Consider the following 5,967-nt stretch of genomic DNA (forward strand, 5'->3'; position numbering starts at 1 on the left):
TTGCCCGTGGCCAACACCAAGTCCAACAAGGCATCCCCCCTGGTGGGGCTGTGCACATCCTGGGTTAGATGAAGGTCCTGGACTCTCTCCAAGAACCTACGTGAGCGCTCGGACCTGGCTGACTGCTCTGACTGATGGTTTGGGTGAGGCTATTAGGGGTTTACGGAGGCCTTATAGGGGACCCCCAGTAGCGTGGGGACCCCGGCACCTGTGAGGATGCAGCATTTGGGGTGCACTGACCCCAGCGCCTGTGAGGGTGCAGCATTTGGGGTACAGTGACCCCAGAGCCTGCGAGGGTGCAGCACTTTGGGGTGTACGGACCCCAGCCCCAGAAAAGAGGTGTAGAGTCTGAGGCCAGGTAAGACCGAGGCTGCTGGAGCCAGGCGGGGGTTTGAGACCCCAAGGAGAAGAGTTGAGGCCAGGCACAGCTACGGCCACCTGAGCCCACCTGAGTGAGAGGCCCTAGAGCCAAGGGGGCAGCAAGAAACCTCAGAGCCAAGGGGGCAGTGAGAAGCCCTGGAGAGAGGGGGGCAGCATTGACAGTGAGAAACCCCGGAGAGAGGGCAGTGAGAAGCCCCAGAGAGGTGGGGGGAAGCATTGACGAACTCCCAGTGAGGCGCCCAGCGAAGCAGGGCCACGGAGAGCCCAGGGAGGACAAGGGGGCCAGAATATAGCAAGGCCCAGACTAACCGATGTGAGTACCATCTGTGAGGCTTGGGGTACAGTGTAAGGGGAGGAAAGGAGCTGCAGGTAGCACCCCCTTACATCGGGGCAGTAAAATGGGCAGCCTCCCGCTTAATTAACATCTTCTAATTAAGCAATTAACAACAAGGCATGGCAGGCGAGAAGGCGGGCAGTTGTCCCATAACAGGTGGGCGGGGTCACCAATGGAAAGACCCCAAAGAGGCACACCTGTCACACATGGCTTTGAATGAGTGAGTGCGCACATGCGCATGTGCTAAGATGACCAGTACGCAACATAACTCAAAGTTTGCATTTATGATTTTATTGGTAACTTCACATCCCATCTAATAAACTAGAATTTATGATGATCCCGAGAGTTGGTCCTTTGTAGCCAACATGGAGACCTTGACCCATGACAGTTAGTCCCAAGTCAGTCGACATCCACAGCATTAATGCACCTTAGCAGGTATCAAATTTAGGCACAAATAGCCTAAAATCACCATTTTAAAGGTGTATTAAGGGCATGCACATGTAGACCTGCACCCTTAATGCACCTGAAATGGCTAGTGCACCTTAAATCAGCACGTGTAAATGCACCCATTGTTCATCATAGACCAGCTTTGCTGTGACAGCTAACTTTTCTCTCAAGAAGATATTTTCACCTGTAACCAAATGGAATCAAATCTCTGTCCCTCTACTGACAGACAGATGCCATATCTACCTTCTCCTTGATTGCAAAGACTAAAGATGGGAACAGTTTTTAAATAAACATTGGCATCAGGTTTGGGATTGAAAAATCTCTAAAGTCACTCCCTTTAATTGGAGTTGTTGTGATACCAGTCTCTGTCATGCAAACATGAAAGCAGAGAACTTGGCAACACAGGCCAAAGACTCAATATGAGCATTGACTTCAACCTAGGTATTAAAATCTTATGTGACATCCAGAGAAATAATATGTGAAGTCATCCTCCCTTTGGACTAGATTCTTCTGTATCTAATTAAGTAAAATGTCCATTGATTTCAGTGGGAGTTCTGTTTGATTAAGGATGGCCAAATTTGGTTTTGGTTTTTTTCTTTTTTGAAATCTATGCTACTCTACTCTTACACTTACCAGATAACTGCATAATCTACTTATCTGCATAACACATTGCCAGTTCCAATTGTTCCCTTGTTACTTACATCATAACAAATATTGGTTATCTGCCTATTGGTTTAAGGCATAAATCATTTAAGTGGTTTCTCAGAGCCCCACTGACTGCTTTGGGGTATCAGTGTACTCTGGTTAACAACATAGAAATGTGAAAGAGGAGCAGTTGTCAAAGGGCTACTATTGGCATTAACACTGATGAAAGCTGCTTAATTTAAGGGCTGCTGTTAGAAGCCTTGAAAAAAATGGGAGCTATTCAGCTATTGGAGTGATAGTACCAAAGCACTCTGTATGAAAAAAACATAATGTATGCTAAGTCTGGTATAAGTGCATACTCCAGGTAAGTGCACACCTTTCTTCAGTTCCAAAGCTGTGCACTGAAAGGGAGTACACTGTATTACAGGAACTGGTGAAATCCTTCCTCCAATGCTTCTCATGACAGTAAAAATACTTACTGCTGTGTTTGGCTCACACTCTGATAAAGACACTGAGGCTGCAATATTAGGGCCAGTGCTAATGCCAACATCAGAATAGCTGCCAAACTCTAAGATGTTGGACACGTGGAGAGATTCTATAATGTCATTCTCAGAGTATGTCTTTTCTTTGTATTTGCTATGTGCTCACTGCTATTTTGAATTTTAACCGTGGGTGAGAGTGAGACTATTGACCAGTGAGACTGTTTCAGTCACAACTTGAAAGCTTTATTAGGATACGTGATTTTTTTTTCCTTTTTTTCCCCATTGTAGAATGATATTTGACACTGGCCTGTTTTTTCTTTACCTTAGTTTATGGTTTTCTTTGACAAAGTTCTTTTTGACAAGGCTGTTTTCTTTTTACAAATTACCTAAGCATTTTAATAAAAATATATCATTGCAAAATAACAGTTAATACATCTGATTACATCAATCACTACTTTTAATAATTTAAGATAAAGCCAGGATACAGTGTATTTGGATTATATCAGGGGTGGGCAATTATTGGGGCTGGGAGGCCACATAGGCAATTTTGGTAAGTTGTTGTGGGCCAGGTCAGAACCACTCCCACCCCCACCAAGAGCTCACCAAAATTCCTAAATGGTCCCATCCCATCCACCTGGCCGAATGCCCTACCAGTGCGGGTCCCAGCTGGCTCCCATGGAGACCCTGAGATGACAGGATAGGAGCCCAGCAATGACCAGCTGCATTCACAGAGCTGCTGCTCCTGATCACCTCTATTGCACGGTGTCTCCAGTGCGGCCCACATTGTGTGGCTCCCACCTGGCACTTGCCAGCTGATATGCCCTGTGCAGCCCTACTTGGCCCATACTCTCCCTTCCTGTGGCTCAGGCCCTTCACTGCTCCACACCTTGATGACAGCTCCACCACTTCCCAAGCCCCTACCTGCTGTGAAGTTCCCACTTCCACACAGCCCCTCGTTGCCTCCCTGGCTCCTTCCAGCCATGCTCCAGGCTCCAAATGACACCCGCTTAGGTCTCTCTCCCTTTTAAATTTTGTTGTCCAGTTTGATCAGTTTAGGCTCTAGTAGTTCCCACAGCTTTAGTTTCATCTGAAGAATCAAGGAAAAAATTCTGTGTGTCAAAAAGCAGTTTGAATCACACAGTGAAGTGTTAAAGCACTTTTGTGAAAAACAGGTGCATGATGTCAGTAGGTTCATCAACTGATGAGATTGAAGAAGATTATTCTTTTGTTACCAACAGTCTTACTGCTGAGATGAGGTGACCTTTCCTACTCTTCTGCCAGAAGAGTGAATCCAACTCAGCGTTCTCACCCTCTCAGATGCCAACAAGAATATAGGAAGTACCTTTGGCATTGACAATCTTGCAGGCAAAAAGAGCTGGATTCAACTTAGTGTTACACCTCAGTCCTGACAAAGGAGCACTTTGTAAACTAACAATCTGTCTTTCAGAGTTGTACAACTTTTTGCTTATCATTAAACAAGCTCCTGGCTCTTTCTGTGGTAGCTCTCTCTGCCAAGTATTGGCAAAGCACTAAGCTGTCTGTGTGGTTGACCATTACTGGCTTATTCTCTTTTTTGTGTGCTCAGGGGCAGGCACATAAACTTTCATTACTGTTTAGTCTGATAAGAATATGAAAGTGGCCTTTCTATTGTCAAATTTATTAAACTTGCAAAAGAGTTTTATATCAGACAGCTTTACTGTTTTGGTGACCAAGCAGCCAGATAAGCTTCCCAAGTCATTAAACAGGACTTTAGCTTTCCTTCAACTTTCCTTATCAGATTCTCATAGCTAACATTAGTTTCTGCTTTCTTAAAGCAATGGCCCAGGAAGCCCTTAAAAAAGGAAGGTGATATGTTTAACAGCTCTCACAGAAAATTATGAAACACCAGGTTCTGCTTGCTAAGTAAGGCTATTTCCTTTGGGTTCAAGACATAACTGATTTGACCAGAATCATTAATGCACACTACTAAATGTCAATTCAGGGAGTCTTACTCCTCTCAAATTATTTTTTTGTCATCTGATTTTTGCTACATCAAAGATACTTGTAGGTGCCTTGTCAGTGTAATAGCATCCCTGACTCTTACGTTTGTGACTTTAGAGGTTAATATGAAGTACTACTTTTGCCCTTAAAAATCCTAGTATAAGATTTCATAACAGAGTTATATTGAAACTCAACATCCTGCTTATATAATTATGAACACCTCTCCACATTTTTTATCTGCATTTTCACGTTGGCCCTGCACAACAGACTCCTTGGTCAAATGTTTAGTTTCATTATTAGCTGCTGGTAGACTGATGCTTCTAACATCTCATGGAAAATACTACACACAAAGGAGCCCAATTGTGTTCATGCCACCTTAACTGCCTAAGAAGAAGACGGTAGTGCTACATTTGGCACCCTTTAAAAGTGCATGCTTTGAAGACGGTTCCAGATATGATTAGGTGGAGATGAAGCTGATATGGATATGAGGATGGTGGTGATATATTATTTGGGTGGTACAGAACCTGATAGGCAGCTTACCATTGGTTATTTAATCATCAGAAGGGCTTGTTATAGTCTCCTGTTTGAAGAGGACATTTGGCTCTAGAACTAACACATTTGTCATAAGTATTCTCTGAGCTTCTATACCTGGCAGTTATTTCCACTTTCTGGCTGACACTCCCAGTGAATGATTGAATGAGCCTTCTCTCTCTTAAAGAAGACACAATTCTTCACCTACAATAGAGCCAGCTTCCTTTTAATTAGCATCCTGGCTCTGGGTCTCTACCGGTAACACTTTCAGAAGTTAATGAAGCTCTTTTGAAAACAATTAAACCTTCCATGTGTAAGACAGAAACTTTTAATGAAATGGAAAGGTCTGATTTTGAGAAAATAGGGTCCTCATTCTTGTCTTTGTTGTGGAGTTTGTCCTTAACTAAATTGGATTTTGATTTTAAATATAAAGCTAAGAGTTGACCGAAGACATTCACCGCTTCCTAATTTTTCTAGGAAGAGAATCAGCTGTTAATTGTATAGCAATAAATTTCAGTTAAACTTGTTTTACTCTTATTTATTGTCCACACTACAGGACAATGAATTGAGCTTCCAATAACAGAGACACTACAAGAAAGAAAGAGGAAAGGAATAAAATCTGTCCACCATTTGATGGGGATGAGATAAAGAAGTCTGAGAGACCAAATGATGTTTACATCAGGTGAAAAACAAAGCTGTATAAAGGTGCACTTCGTAGCCAGAACACAGATTGAATAAGAGCTTAAGCCAAAACCCATTGAAATCAATGGGAGTCATTTCTTTGACTTCAATGGGCTTTTGGACAGGGCCCTAAAAGCACATCATTCAGTTTTATCCCCCCAGAGAGTTCCACTCCCAAGCCTGTATATTGTTTCTTTTCTTTATCTCCAGACATTTTGTACAAAGAACATGTACAGCAACAAAACTCTTTCCATATGAGTGTATATTACCTAGAACTTCACTGCAAAGAGGATAAATATGCAGACCCTTTCATCAAATAAAAGTCCACCCTGCACCATAGGTGAAGTTAACACACTGTGTTTGCTTTATTTAGGGCCTTATCCTGCACCACTCAGGCCAAAGGGAGCTTTAGCATTGACTTCATCAGGTCCCAGATCACGCTTTTACAAAATTGTAGGACTTGCATATAGGAAACTTCAGTTTTCT

Source organism: Gavialis gangeticus, unplaced genomic scaffold (assembly GCF_001723915.1).
Source record: "Gavialis gangeticus isolate Ggan-Ray unplaced genomic scaffold, GavGan_comp1, whole genome shotgun sequence".
In the NCBI taxonomy this organism is placed as follows: Eukaryota; Metazoa; Chordata; order Crocodylia; family Gavialidae; genus Gavialis; species Gavialis gangeticus.